The sequence below is a fragment of the Castor canadensis genome, chromosome 6 (genome assembly GCF_047511655.1).
Source record: "Castor canadensis chromosome 6, mCasCan1.hap1v2, whole genome shotgun sequence".
NCBI classification, from domain to species: domain Eukaryota; kingdom Metazoa; phylum Chordata; class Mammalia; order Rodentia; family Castoridae; genus Castor; species Castor canadensis.
In genome coordinates this window covers 57,053,463-57,069,840 of record NC_133391.1, presented here as the reverse complement: position 1 = coordinate 57,069,840, position 16,378 = coordinate 57,053,463, and positions in this window count along the sequence as shown.

Below are 16,378 nucleotides of genomic sequence, written 5' to 3'. Positions count from 1 at the left end.
AAAGTTAGTTTTCAAAGGAGTACTTTCTGCAAATCAAAGTTTTAAAGGTGGAGAAAGGCTCATTTTGTTGCAAATAGGCCTAGTCACCTAAGGTGAAACACATGTATATCACAAATGAAAACCACTATTCAGAAGTAGGAGCATCTGGCACTTTGTTTCCCAGTGAGAATTGAGTGTATTTTAGTAGGAATACTTTGCGTATATTACACTTTTCAAGGTGGAGAAAGGCTCATTTGGTTCCAAATAGATCTATGCATCTAAGTAGAAGAAACACATGCATTTGTCGAAAGAAAACAATCCGTGTGAGAAGCAGTAGCAGGTAGCACATAGTTTCCCTGTGAGAATTGACTTAGTTCTTGCAGAAATACTTCCTTCTAATCATACTTTTCAATGTAGATAATGGCTCATTTTGTTGTAAGTAGGCCTATTCAGCTAAGTTGTAGAAACATATGTATTTGTCAAAAGAACACCAACTGTGCTAGAAGCAAAGCATCTTGCTCATTATTTACATGTGAGCAGTGGGTCTGTTTTGGAAGGAATCCCTGCTGCAAGTCATAATATTCAGAGTGGAGAAAGGTTCATTTGGTTCCAAAGAGGACTCTTCCTCGAAGCTGAAGAAACATGTGTATCTTTCAAACAAAACCACACATGTTAACAGCAGGAGTACCAAGCACATTGTTTTCCTCCGATGATTGTGTCAGTTTTGGAAGGAATACATCCTTGAACAGTAGGGTTTCAAGGTGTGAGTAGGATCTGTTTACTTCATTAACCCTATTCAGCTGAGTTGAAGAAACACTTGTACGACTCCAAAGAAATCCATCCAGGCTAGCAGCTGCAGCATCTAGCACATTGTTTATATGTGACCACTGAGTTCCTTTTGAAATGAATACTTCCTGCAAATCATAGTTTTTAAGATGTACAAAGGCTCATTTTCTTGCAAACACGGTATTCAAATTTGATGAAGAAACACATGTATCTCTTGAGGGAAAACTATCTGTGTTAGAAGCCAGAAGATATGGCATATGTTTTCCCTGGAGAATTGAGTGAGCTTTGGAAACTAGTACTCCAAGCTAATCATAGTTTTCACAGTGGAGAAAGGCTCATTTTGTTCCAAATAGGCCTATTCAGTTGAGTGGAGGAAACATATGTACCTCTCCAGAGAAAACCATCTATGCGAGTAGTTGCAACATCTAACGCATTGTTTCCTTCTGAGTATTGAGTTGGTTTTTGAAGAGAATATATCCTGCCAATAAGCCTTTTCAAGATGGAGAAATGCTCATTTTTTCCAAGTAGGCCTATTCAGCTGAGTTGTAGAAAGACATTGATCTCACCATAGAACATCATCTGTGTTAGAAGCAGGAGCCTCTGGCACACTGTTTCCTATTAAAATTGAGTTCGTTTTTAAAAGGAATACTTCCTGCAACTTAGATGTTTCAAGGTGGAGATAAGCTCTCTCTGTTCCGAATAGGCCAATTTAGCTGAGTTGAAGAAACACATGTATCTTTCCAAAGAAAACTATCTATGTTAGAAGCTGCAGCATATAGCACATTGTTTCCTTATGAGAATTGAGCGTGTTTTAGAACGGAATCCGTCCTGCCACTTAGATTTTTCAAGGTGGAGTCAGGCTCTCATGTATGTCTCGAAAGAAATCTATCAATATTAGATTCTGCAGCCTCTAGCACATTGTTTTCCAGTGAGATTTGATGTAGCTTTTGAAAGGAATACTTCCTGCTATATGCATTTTCCAAAGTGGAGATAGGCTCTCTTTGTTCCAAAGAGGCCTATAAGGCTGAGTTCATGAAACACATATATCTCTGGGTAGAAACCCATGTGTGTTAGATTAGCAGCATCTTGCACATTGTCTCCCTGTGAGAACTGAGTTAGTTTTTCAAAGGAATACTTTCAGGAAATCGGAATTTTCTAAGTGGAGAAAGGCTCATTTTTTTCCAAACAAGCCTATTCACCGGTGGTGAAGAAACACATGTAGCTCTTGAAAGAAAACCATCTGTGTTAGAAGCAGGAATACCTAGCACGTTTATTCCCTGTGAGAATTCAGTTAGTTTTTGAATGGAATACTTCAAGCTTTCGGTATTTCAAGGTGGATATAGGCTCTGTTTGCTACAAATAGGCATAGTAAGCTGAGTTGAAGAAACACTGTATCTCTTGAAAGAAAACCATATGTGTTAGAAGCAGAGCACATTATTTCCCTGGGACAATTGAGTTAATTTCTGAAAGGAATTCTACCGGCCACTTGTGTTTTTCAAGGTGGAGATACGCTCTCTTTGTTCCAAATAGGTGTATTCAGCTAAGTTGATGAAACACATGTTTCTCTCGAAAGAAACCCATTTGTGTTAGAAGCAGTAGCGTCTAGTACATTGTTTCCCTGTGAGAATTGAGTTAGTTTTTCAAAGAAATACTTCCTCCAACTTCGGTGCGTAAAGATGGAGATAGGTTCTGTTAGCTCCAAATATGCCTATTCTTCTGAGTTAAAGGGCACATGCGTCTCTCCAAAGAAAACCATCTATGTTAGAAGTGGCAGCATGTAAAACATGGTTTCTCTGTAAGAATTGAGTTAGTTTTTGAAAGGAATACTTCCTGCTTCACATAGTTTTCCAGGTAGAGAAAGGCTTCTTTTTTTCCAAGTGGGCCTACTCAGGTAAGTTGAAGAAACACATGTATATCTCGAAAGGAAACCACCTGTGTTAGAAGCAGGAGCATCAAGCACATTGCTTCCCTGTGAGAATTGAGTTCATTTTTGAAAGGAAGACTTCCTGCCACTTAGGTGATTCAAGGTGGACAGAGGCTCTCTATGCCCCTAATAGGTATATGCAGCTGAGGTCAAGCAACCCATGTATCTCTCCAAAGCAAACCATCGATGTTAGCAGATGCAGGCTCAAGCACATTGTTTTCCTGTGAGATTTGAGCTAGTGTTTGAAAGGAATACTTCCTGCTATGTGGGTTCTCCAGGGTATTGCCCGGCTCTCTTTGTTAGAAATAGGCCTGTACAGGTGAGTTGGTCAAACACATATTTATCTTGAAAGAAAACCATGTGTGTTAGCACTACCCTGGGAGAATTGAGGTAGTTTCCAAAGCAGTACATAGTGCAAATCATAGTTTTGAAGATGCAGAAAGGCTCATTTTTTCCAAATTGGCCTATTCAGCTAAGTTTAAGAAACACATTTATTTTTGAAAAGAAGTCCATTTGTGTTAGAAGCAGCAGCATGTAGCACCTTTATTCCCTGTGAGAATTGAGTTAGATTTTGAAAGGAAGCTTAGCTGTTTCGAGGGGAGATAGGCTCGGTTTGCTCCCAAAAGGCTTCTTCACCTGAGTTGAAGAAATACATGTATCTATCCGAAGAAAGCCATCTGTGTTAGGAGCTGAAGCATCTTGCACAGAGCTTCCATGTAAATTCGTGTTACTTTTTGAAAGTAATACTTCCTGCAAATCATAATTTTCAAGGTGGAGAAAGGCTCATTTTGTTCCAAACAGGCAATTCAGCTGAGTTGAAGAAACACATGTACCGCTCCTTAGAAAAACATCTATGTCAGATGCTGCAGATTCCAGCACATTGTTTCCATGTGAGAATAGACTTAGTTTTTGAAAGGAATCCTTTTCTGCAACTTAGGTATTTGAAGGTGGAGTTCGGCTCTGTTTGCTCCAAATAGGTATATTCAGCTGAGTATACCTCTCCTAAGAAAAACATCTTGTTAGAAGCTGCACCATCAAGCCTATTGTTTCCTTTTGAGAGTTGAGTTAGTTTTTGAAAGGAATACTTCATGCTAGGTGGGTTTTCCATGGTACAGATAGCCTCTCTTTGTTCCAAGGTGTTCTATACACCTGAGTTGATGAATCACGCATGTCTCTCAAAAGAAACCCATGTGTGTAAAAAGCAGCAGAATCTATCACATTGTTTACCTCTGAGAATTTAGTTAATTATTGAAAGGAATACTTCCTGCAAATCAGAATTTTCAAGGTTGAGAAAGGCTCATTTATTTCCAAGTGGACCTATTCAGCCGAGTTGAAGAAACACATATATATCTCCAAAAAACAAAAATCTGTGTTAGAAGCTACAGAATCTAGCACACTGTTTCTGTGGAAAAACTGAGTTGGGTTTTGAAAGGAATACTTCCTGCCACTTTGGTTCTATGAGGTGGAGATAGGCTCACTTTGTTGCAAATAGGCCTATTCAGCTCAGTTGATGAAACATGTATCTCTCGAAAGAAAGCCATTGGAGTTAGAAGCACTAGCATCTACCATGTTGTTTACCTTTGTGAATATAGTTAGGTTTTGAAAGAAATACTTCCTGCAAAACAGAATGTTCAAAGTGAAGAAAGGTTCATTTTGTTCCATATAGGCCATTTCAGTAAGTTGAAGGAACACAAGTATCTCTCGATAGAAAACCAACTGTCTTAGAAGCAGGAGCATCTAGAACATTCTCTCCCTGTGAGAATAAAGTTAGTTTTCAAAGGAGTACTTTCTGCAAATCAAAGTTTTAAAGGTGGAGAAAGGCTCATTTTGTTCCAAATAGGCCTAGTCAGCTAAGGTGAAACACATGTATATCACAAATGAAAACCACTATTCAGAAGTAGGAGCATCTGGCACTTTGTTTCCCAGTGAGAATTGAGTGTATTTTAGTAGGAATACTTTGCGTATATTACACTTTTCAAGGTGGAGAAAGGCTCATTTGGTTCCAAATAGATCTATGCATCTAAGTAGAAGAAACACATGCATTTGTCGAAAGAAAACAATCCGTGTGAGAAGCAGTAGCAGGTAGCACATAGTTTCCCTGTGAGAATTGACTTAGTTCTTGCAGAAATACTTCCTTCTAATCATACTTTTCAATGTAGATAATGGCTCATTTTGTTGTAAGTAGGCCTATTCAGCTAAGTTGTAGAAACATATGTATTTGTCAAAAGAACACCAACTGTGCTAGAAGCAAAGCATCTTGCTCATTATTTACATGTGAGCAGTGGGTCTGTTTTGGAAGGAATCCCTGCTGCAAGTCATAATATTCAGAGTGGAGAAAGGTTCATTTGGTTCCAAAGAGGACTCTTCCTCGAAGCTGAAGAAACATGTGTATCTTTCAAACAAAACCACACATGTTAACAGCAGGAGTACCAAGCACATTGTTTTCCTCCGATGATTGTGTCAGTTTTGGAAGGAATACATCCTTGAACAGTAGGGTTTCAAGGTGTGAGTAGGATCTGTTTACTTCATTAACCCTATTCAGCTGAGTTGAAGAAACACTTGTACAACTCCAAAGAAATCCATCCAGGCTAGCAGCTGCAGCATCTAGCACATTGTTTATATGTGACCACTGAGTTCCTTTTGAAATGAATACTTCCTGCAAATCATAGTTTTTAAGATGTACAAAGGCTCATTTTCTTGCAAACACGGTATTCAAATTTGATGAAGAAACACATGTATCTCTTGAGGGAAAACTATCTGTGTTAGAAGCCAGAAGATATGGCATATGTTTTCCCTGGAGAATTGAGTGAGCTTTGGAAACTAGTACTCCAAGCTAATCATAGTTTTCACAGTGGAGAAAGGCTCATTTTGTTCCAAATAGGCCTATTCAGTTGAGTGGAGGAAACATATGTACCTCTCCAGAGAAAACCATCTATGCGAGTAGTTGCAACATCTAACGCATTGTTTCCTTCTGAGTATTGAGTTGGTTTTTGAAGAGAATATATCCTGCCAATAAGCCTTTTCAAGATGGAGAAATGCTCATTTTTTCCAAGTAGGCCTATTCAGCTGAGTTGTAGAAAGACATTGATCTCACCATAGAACATCATCTGTGTTAGAAGCAGGAGCCTCTGGCACACTGTTTCCTATTAAAATTGAGTTCGTTTTTAAAAGGAATACTTCCTGCAACTTAGATGTTTCAAGGTGGAGATAAGCTCTCTCTGTTCCGAATAGGCCAATTTAGCTGAGTTGAAGAAACACATGTATCTTTCCAAAGAAAACTATCTATGTTAGAAGCTGCAGCATATAGCACATTGTTTCCTTATGAGAATTGAGCGTGTTTTAGAACGGAATCCGTCCTGCCACTTAGATTTTTCAAGGTGGAGTCAGGCTCTCATGGATGTCTCGAAAGAAATCTATCAATATTAGATTCTGCAGCCTCTAGCACATTGTTTTCCAGTGAGATTTGATGTAGCTTTTGAAAGGAATACTTCCTGCTATATGCATTTTCCAAAGTGGAGATAGGCTCTCTTTGTTCCAAAGAGGCCTATAAGGCTGAGTTCATGAAACACATATATCTCTGGGTAGAAACCCATGTGTGTTAGATTAGCAGCATCTTGCACATTGTCTCCCTGTGAGAACTGAGTTAGTTTTTCAAAGGAATACTTTCAGGAAATCGGAATTTTCTAAGTGGAGAAAGGCTCATTTTTTTCCAAACAAGCCTATTCACCGGTGGTGAAGAAACACATGTAGCTCTTGAAAGAAAACCATCTGTGTTAGAAGCAGGAATACCTAGCACGTTTATTCCCTGTGAGAATTCAGTTAGTTTTTGAATGGAATACTTCAAGCTTTCGGTATTTCAAGGTGGATATAGGCTCTGTTTGCTACAAATAGGCCTAGTAAGCTGAGTTGAAGAAACACTGTATCTCTTGAAAGAAAACCATATGTGTTAGAAGCAGAGCACATTATTTCCCTGGGACAATTGAGTTAATTTCTGAAAGGAATTCTACCGGCCACTTGTGTTTTTCAAGGTGGAGATACGCTCTCTTTGTTCCAAATAGGTGTATTCAGATAAGTTGATGAAACACATGTTTCTCTCGAAAGAAACCCATTTGTGTTAGAAGCAGTAGCGTCTAGTACATTGTTTCCCTGTGAGAATTGAGTTAGTTTTTCAAAGAAATACTTCCTCCAACTTCGGTGCGTAAAGATGGAGATAGGTTCTGTTAGCTCCAAATATGCCTATTCTTCTGAGTTAAAGGGCACATGCGTCTCTCCAAAGAAAACCATCTATGTTAGAAGTGGCAGCATGTAAAACATGGTTTCTCTGTAAGAATTGAGTTAGTTTTTGAAAGGAATACTTCCTGCTTCACATAGTTTTCCAGGTAGAGAAAGGCTTCTTTTTTTCCAAGTGGGCCTACTCAGGTAAGTTGAAGAAACACATGTATATCTCGAAAGGAAACCACCTGTGTTAGAAGCAGGAGCATCAAGCACATTGCTTCCCTGTGAGAATTGAGTTCATTTTTGAAAGGAAGACTTCCTGCCACTTAGGTGATTCAAGGTGGACAGAGGCTCTCTATGCCCCTAATAGGTATATGCAGCTGAGGTCAAGCAACCCATGTATCTCTCCAAAGCAAACCATCGATGTTAGCAGATGCAGGCTCAAGCACATTGTTTTCCTGTGAGATTTGAGCTAGTGTTTGAAAGGAATACTTCCTGCTATGTGGGTTCTCCAGGGTATTGCCCGGCTCTCTTTGTTAGAAATAGGCCTGTACAGGTGAGTTGGTCAAACACATATTTATCTTGAAAGAAAACCATGTGTGTTAGCACTACCCTGGGAGAATTGAGGTAGTTTCCAAAGCAGTACATAGTGCAAATCATAGTTTTGAAGATGCAGAAAGGCTCATTTTTTCCAAATTGGCCTATTCAGCTAAGTTTAAGAAACACATTTATTTTTGAAAAGAAGTCCATTTGTGTTAGAAGCAGCAGCATGTAGCACCTTTATTCCCTGTGAGAATTGAGTTAGATTTTGAAAGGAAGCTTAGCTGTTTCGAGGGGAGATAGGCTCGGTTTGCTCCCAAAAGGCTTCTTCACCTGAGTTGAAGAAATACATGTATCTATCCGAAGAAAGCCATCTGTGTTAGGAGCTGAAGCATCTTGCACAGAGCTTCCATGTAAATTCGTGTTACTTTTTGAAAGTAATACTTCCTGCAAATCATAATTTTCAAGGTGGAGAAAGGCTCATTTTGTTCCAAACAGGCAATTCAGCTGAGTTGAAGATACATATGTACCTCTCCTTAGAAAAACATCTATGTCAGATGCTGCAGATTCCAGCACATTGTTTCCATGTGAGAATAGACTTAGTTTTTGAAAGGAATCCTTTTCTGCAACTTAGGTATTTGAAGGTGGAGTTCGGCTCTGTTTGCTCCAAATAGGTATATTCAGCTGAGTATACCTCTCCTAAGAAAAACATCTTTGTTAGAAGCTGCACCATCAAGCCTATTGTTTCCTTTTGAAAGTTGAGTTAGTTTTTGAAAGGAATACTTCATGCTAGGTGGGTTTTCCATGGTACAGATAGCCTCTCTTTGTTCCAAGGTGTTCTATACACCTGAGTTGATGAATCACGCATGTCTCTCAAAAGAAACCCATGTGTGTAAAAAGCAGCAGAATCTATCACATTGTTTACCTCTGAGAATTTAGTTAATTTTTGAAAGGAATACTTCCTGCAAATCAGAATTTTCAAGGTTGAGAAAGGCTCATTTATTTCCAAGTGGACCTATTCAGCCGAGTTGAAGAAACACATATATATCTCCAAAAAACAAAAATCTGTGTTAGAAGCTACAGAATCTAGCACACTGTTTCTGTGGAAAAACTGAGTCGGGTTTTGAAAGGAATACTTCCTGCCACTTTGGTTCTATGAGGTGGAGATAGGCTCACTTTGTTGCAAATAGGCCTATTCAGCTCAGTTGATGAAACACATGTATCTCTCGAAAGAAAGCCATTGGAGTTAGAAGCACTAGCATCTACCATGTTGTTTACCTTTGTGAATATAGTTAGGTTTTGAAAGAAATACTTCCTGCAAAACAGAATGTTCAAAGTGGAGAAAGGTTCATTTTGTTCCATATAGGCCATTTCAGTAAGTTGAAGGAACACAAGTATCTCTCGATAGAAAACCAACTGTCTTAGAAGCAGGAGCATCTAGAACATTCTCTCCCTGTGAGAATAAAGTTAGTTTTCAAAGGAGTACTTTCTGCAAATCAAAGTTTTAAAGGTGGAGAAAGGCTCATTTTGTTCCAAATAGGCCTAGTCAGCTAAGGTGAAACACATGTATATCACAAATGAAAACCACTATTCAGAAGTAGGAGCATCTGGCACTTTGTTTCCCAGTGAGAATTGAGTGTATTTTAGTAGGAATACTTTGCGTATATTACACTTTTCAAGGTGGAGAAAGGCTCATTTGGTTCCAAATAGATCTATGCATCTAAGTAGAAGAAACACATGCATTTGTCGAAAGAAAACAATCCGTGTGAGAAGCAGTAGCAGGTAGCACATAGTTTCCCTGTGAGAATTGACTTAGTTCTTGCAGAAATACTTCCTTCTAATCATACTTTTCAATGTAGATAATGGCTCATTTTGTTGTAAGTAGGCCTATTCAGCTAAGTTGTAGAAACATATGTATTTGTCAAAAGAACACCAACTGTGCTAGAAGCAAAGCATCTTGCTCATTATTTACATGTGAGCAGTGGGTCTGTTTTGGAAGGAATCCCTGCTGCAAGTCATAATATTCAGAGTGGAGAAAGGTTCATTTGGTTCCAAAGAGGACTCTTCCTCGAAGCTGAAGAAACATGTGTATCTTTCAAACAAAACCACACATGTTAACAGCAGGAGTACCAAGCACATTGTTTTCCTCCGATGATTGTGTCAGTTTTGGAAGGAATACATCCTTGAACAGTAGGGTTTCAAGGTGTGAGTAGGATCTGTTTACTTCATTAACCCTATTCAGCTGAGTTGAAGAAACACTTGTACGACTCCAAAGAAATCCATCCAGGCTAGCAGCTGCAGCATCTAGCACATTGTTTATATGTGACCACTGAGTTCCTTTTGAAATGAATACTTCCTGCAAATCATAGTTTTTAAGATGTACAAAGGCTCATTTTCTTGCAAACACGGTATTCAAATTTGATGAAGAAACACATGTATCTCTTGAGGGAAAACTATCTGTGTTAGAAGCCAGAAGATATGGCATATGTTTTCCCTGGAGAATTGAGTGAGCTTTGGAAACTAGTACTCCAAGCTAATCATAGTTTTCACAGTGGAGAAAGGCTCATTTTGTTCCAAATAGGCCTATTCAGTTGAGTGGAGGAAACATATGTACCTCTCCAGAGAAAACCATCTATGCGAGTAGTTGCAACATCTAACGCATTGTTTCCTTCTGAGTATTGAGTTGGTTTTTGAAGAGAATATATCCTGCCAATAAGCCTTTTCAAGATGGAGAAATGCTCATTTTTTCCAAGTAGGCCTATTCAGCTGAGTTGTAGAAAGACATTGATCTCACCATAGAACATCATCTGTGTTAGAAGCAGGAGCCTCTGGCACACTGTTTTCTATTAAAATTGAGTTCGTTTTTAAAAGGAATACTTCCTGCAACTTAGATGTTTCAAGGTGGAGATAAGCTCTCTCTGTTCCGAATAGGCCAATTTAGCTGAGTTGAAGAAACACATGTATCTTTCCAAAGAAAACTATCTATGTTAGAAGCTGCAGCATATAGCACATTGTTTCCTTATGAGAATTGAGCGTGTTTTAGAACGGAATCCGTCCTGCCACTTAGATTTTTCAAGGTGGAGTCAGGCTCTCATGTATGTCTCGAAAGAAATCTATCAATATTAGATTCTGCAGCCTCTAGCACATTGTTTTCCAGTGAGATTTGATGTAGCTTTTGAAAGGAATACTTCCTGCTATATGCATTTTCCAAAGTGGAGATAGGCTCTCTTTGTTCCAAAGAGGCCTATAAGGCTGAGTTCATGAAACACATATATCTCTGGGTAGAAACCCATGTGTGTTAGATTAGCAGCATCTTGCACATTGTCTCCCTGTGAGAACTGAGTTAGTTTTTCAAAGGAATACTTTCAGGAAATCGGAATTTTCTAAGTGGAGAAAGGCTCATTTTTTTCCAAACAAGCCTATTCACCGGTGGTGAAGAAACACATGTAGCTCTTGAAAGAAAACCATCTGTGTTAGAAGCAGGAATACCTAGCACGTTTATTCCCTGTGAGAATTCAGTTAGTTTTTGAATGGAATACTTCAAGCTTTCGGTATTTCAAGGTGGATATAGGCTCTGTTTGCTACAAATAGGCCTAGTAAGCTGAGTTGAAGAAACACTGTATCTCTTGAAAGAAAACCATATGTGTTAGAAGCAGAGCACATTATTTCCCTGGGACAATTGAGTTAATTTCTGAAAGGAATTCTACCGGCCACTTGTGTTTTTCAAGGTGGAGATACGCTCTCTTTGTTCCAAATAGGTGTATTCAGCTAAGTTGATGAAACACATGTTTCTCTCGAAAGAAACCCATTTGTGTTAGAAGCAGTAGCGTCTAGTACATTGTTTCCCTGTGAGAATTGAGTTAGTTTTTCAAAGAAATACTTCCTCCAACTTCGGTGCGTAAAGATGGAGATAGGTTCTGTTAGCTCCAAATATGCCTATTCTTCTGAGTTAAAGGGCACATGCGTCTCTCCAAAGAAAACCATCTATGTTAGAAGTGGCAGCATGTAAAACATGGTTTCTCTGTAAGAATTGAGTTAGTTTTTGAAAGGAATACTTCCTGCTTCACATAGTTTTCCAGGTAGAGAAAGGCTTCTTTTTTTCCAAGTGGGCCTACTCAGGTAAGTTGAAGAAACACATGTATATCTCGAAAGGAAACCACCTGTGTTAGAAGCAGGAGCATCAAGCACATTGCTTCCCTGTGAGAATTGAGTTCATTTTTGAAAGGAAGACTTCCTGCCACTTAGGTGATTCAAGGTGGACAGAGGCTCTCTATGCCCCTAATAGGTATATGCAGCTGAGGTCAAGCAACCCATGTATCTCTCCAAAGCAAACCATCGATGTTAGCAGATGCAGGCTCAAGCACATTGTTTTCCTGTGAGATTTGAGCTAGTGTTTGAAAGGAATACTTCCTGCTATGTGGGTTCTCCAGGGTATTGCCCGGCTCTCTTTGTTAGAAATAGGCCTGTACAGGTGAGTTGGTCAAACACATATTTATCTTGAAAGAAAACCATGTGTGTTAGCACTACCCTGGGAGAATTGAGGTAGTTTCCAAAGCAGTACATAGTGCAAATCATAGTTTTGAAGATGCAGAAAGGCTCATTTTTTCCAAATTGGCCTATTCAGCTAAGTTTAAGAAACACATTTATTTTTGAAAAGAAGTCCATTTGTGTTAGAAGCAGCAGCATGTAGCACCTTTATTCCCTGTGAGAATTGAGTTAGATTTTGAAAGGAAGCTTAGCTGTTTCGAGGGGAGATAGGCTCGGTTTGCTCCCAAAAGGCTTCTTCACCTGAGTTGAAGAAATACATGTATCTATCCGAAGAAAGCCATCTGTGTTAGGAGCTGAAGCATCTTACACAGAGCTTCCATGTAAATTCGTGTTACTTTTTGAAAGTAATACTTCCTGCAAATCATAATTTTCAAGGTGGAGAAAGGCTCATTTTGTTCCAAACAGGCAATTCAGCTGAGTTGAAGATACATATGTACCTCTCCTTAGAAAAACATCTATGTCAGATGCTGCAGATTCCAGCACATTGTTTCCATGTGAGAATAGACTTAGTTTTTGAAAGGAATCCTTTTCTGCAACTTAGGTATTTGAAGGTGGAGTTCGGCTCTGTTTGCTCCAAATAGGTATATTCAGCTGAGTATACCTCTCCTAAGAAAAACATCTTTGTTAGAAGCTGCACCATCAAGCCTATTGTTTCCTTTTGAGAGTTGAGTTAGTTTTTGAAAGGAATACTTCATGCTAGGTGGGTTTTCCATGGTACAGATAGCCTCTCTTTGTTCCAAGGTGTTCTATACACCTGAGTTGATGAATCACGCATGTCTCTCAAAAGAAACCCATGTGTGTAAAAAGCAGCAGAATCTATCACATTGTTTACCTCTGAGAATTTAGTTAATTTTTGAAAGGAATACTTCCTGCAAATCAGAATTTTCAAGGTTGAGAAAGGCTCATTTATTTCCAAGTGGACCTATTCAGCCGAGTTGAAGAAACACATATATATCTCCAAAAAACAAAAATCTGTGTTAGAAGCTACAGAATCTAGCACACTGTTTCTGTGGAAAAACTGAGTCGGGTTTTGAAAGGAATACTTCCTGCCACTTTGGTTCTATGAGGTGGAGATAGGCTCACTTTGTTGCAAATAGGCCTATTCAGCTCAGTTGATGAAACACATGTATCTCTCGAAAGAAAGCCATTGGAGTTAGAAGCACTAGCATCTACCATGTTGTTTACCTTTGTGAATATAGTTAGGTTTTGAAAGAAATACTTCCTGCAAAACAGAATGTTCAAAGTGGAGAAAGGTTCATTTTGTTCCATATAGGCCATTTCAGTAAGTTGAAGGAACACAAGTATCTCTCGATAGAAAACCAACTGTCTTAGAAGCAGGAGCATCTAGAACATTCTCTCCCTGTGAGAATAAAGTTAGTTTTCAAAGGAGTACTTTCTGCAAATCAAAGTTTTAAAGGTGGAGAAAGGCTCATTTTGTTCCAAATAGGCCTAGTCAGCTAAGGTGAAACACATGTATATCACAAATGAAAACCACTATTCAGAAGTAGGAGCATCTGGCACTTTGTTTCCCAGTGAGAATTGAGTGTATTTTAGTAGGAATACGTTGCGTATATTACACTTTTCAAGGTGGAGAAAGGCTCATTTGGTTCCAAATAGATCTATGCATCTAAGTAGAAGAAACACATGCATTTGTCGAAAGAAAACAATCCGTGTGAGAAGCAGTAGCAGGTAGCACATAGTTTCCCTGTGAGAATTGACTTAGTTCTTGCAGAAATACTTCCTTCTAATCATACTTTTCAATGTAGATAATGGCTCATTTTGTTGTAAGTAGGCCTATTCAGCTAAGTTGTAGAAACATATGTATTTGTCAAAAGAACACCAACTGTGCTAGAAGCAAAGCATCTTGCTCATTATTTACATGTGAGCAGTGGGTCTGTTTTGGAAGGAATCCCTGCTGCAAGTCATAATATTCAGAGTGGAGAAAGGTTCATTTGGTTCCAAAGAGGACTCTTCCTCGAAGCTGAAGAAACATGTGTATCTTTCAAACAAAACCACACATGTTAACAGCAGGAGTACCAAGCACATTGTTTTCCTCCGATGATTGTGTCAGTTTTGGAAGGAATACATCCTTGAACAGTAGGGTTTCAAGGTGTGAGTAGGATCTGTTTACTTCATTAACCCTATTCAGCTGAGTTGAAGAAACACTTGTACGACTCCAAAGAAATCCATCCAGGCTAGCAGCTGCAGCATCTAGCACATTGTTTATATGTGACCACTGAGTTCCTTTTGAAATGAATACTTCCTGCAAATCATAGTTTTTAAGATGTACAAAGGCTCATTTTCTTGCAAACACGGTATTCAAATTTGATGAAGAAACACATGTATCTCTTGAGGGAAAACTATCTGTGTTAGAAGCCAGAAGATATGGCATATGTTTTCCCTGGAGAATTGAGTGAGCTTTGGAAACTAGTACTCCAAGCTAATCATAGTTTTCACAGTGGAGAAAGGCTCATTTTGTTCCAAATAGGCCTATTCAGTTGAGTGGAGGAAACATATGTACCTCTCCAGAGAAAACCATCTATGCGAGTAGTTGCAACATCTAACGCATTGTTTCCTTCTGAGTATTGAGTTGGTTTTTGAAGAGAATATATCCTGCCAATAAGCCTTTTCAAGATGGAGAAATGCTCATTTTTTCCAAGTAGGCCTATTCAGCTGAGTTGTAGAAAGACATTGATCTCACCATAGAACATCATCTGTGTTAGAAGCAGGAGCCTCTGGCACACTGTTTCCTATTAAAATTGAGTTCGTTTTTAAAAGGAATACTTCCTGCAACTTAGATGTTTCAAGGTGGAGATAAGCTCTCTCTGTTCCGAATAGGCCAATTTAGCTGAGTTGAAGAAACACATGTATCTTTCCAAAGAAAACTATCTATGTTAGAAGCTGCAGCATATAGCACATTGTTTCCTTATGAGAATTGAGCGTGTTTTAGAACGGAATCCGTCCTGCCACTTAGATTTTTCAAGGTGGAGTCAGGCTCTCATGTATGTCTCGAAAGAAATCTATCAATATTAGATTCTGCAGCCTCTAGCACATTGTTTTCCAGTGAGATTTGATGTAGCTTTTGAAAGGAATACTTCCTGCTATATGCATTTTCCAAAGTGGAGATAGGCTCTCTTTGTTCCAAAGAGGCCTATAAGGCTGAGTTCATGAAACACATATATCTCTGGGTAGAAACCCATGTGTGTTAGATTAGCAGCATCTTGCACATTGTCTCCCTGTGAGAACTGAGTTAGTTTTTCAAAGGAATACTTTCAGGAAATCGGAATTTTCTAAGTGGAGAAAGGCTCATTTTTTTCCAAACAAGCCTATTCACCGGTGGTGAAGAAACACATGTAGCTCTTGAAAGAAAACCATCTGTGTTAGAAGCAGGAATACCTAGCACGTTTATTCCCTGTGAGAATTCAGTTAGTTTTTGAATGGAATACTTCAAGCTTTCGGTATTTCAAGGTGGATATAGGCTCTGTTTGCTACAAATAGGCCTAGTAAGCTGAGTTGAAGAAACACTGTATCTCTTGAAAGAAAACCATATGTGTTAGAAGCAGAGCACATTATTTCCCTGGGACAATTGAGTTAATTTCTGAAAGGAATTCTACCGGCCACTTGTGTTTTTCAAGGTGGAGATACGCTCTCTTTGTTCCAAATAGGTGTATTCAGATAAGTTGATGAAACACATGTTTCTCTCGAAAGAAACCCATTTGTGTTAGAAGCAGTAGCGTCTAGTACATTGTTTCCCTGTGAGAATTGAGTTAGTTTTTCAAAGAAATACTTCCTCCAACTTCGGTGCGTAAAGATGGAGATAGGTTCTGTTAGCTCCAAATATGCCTATTCTTCTGAGTTAAAGGGCACATGCGTCTCTCCAAAGAAAACCATCTATGTTAGAAGTGGCAGCATGTAAAACATGGTTTCTCTGTAAGAATTGAGTTAGTTTTTGAAAGGAATACTTCCTGCTTCACATAGTTTTCCAGGTAGAGAAAGGCTTCTTTTTTTCCAAGTGGGCCTACTCAGGTAAGTTGAAGAAACACATGTATATCTCGAAAGGAAACCACCTGTGTTAGAAGCAGGAGCATCAAGCACATTGCTTCCCTGTGAGAATTGAGTTCATTTTTGAAAGGAAGACTTCCTGCCACTTAGGTGATTCAAGGTGGACAGAGGCTCTCTATGCCCCTAATAGGTATATGCAGCTGAGGTCAAGCAACCCATGTATCTCTCCAAAGCAAACCATCGATGTTAGCAGATGCAGGCTCAAGCACATTGTTTTCCTGTGAGATTTGAGCTAGTGTTTGAAAGGAATACTTCCTGCTATGTGGGTTCTCCAGGGTATTGCCCGGCTCTCTTTGTTAGAAATAGGCCTGTACAGGTGAGTTG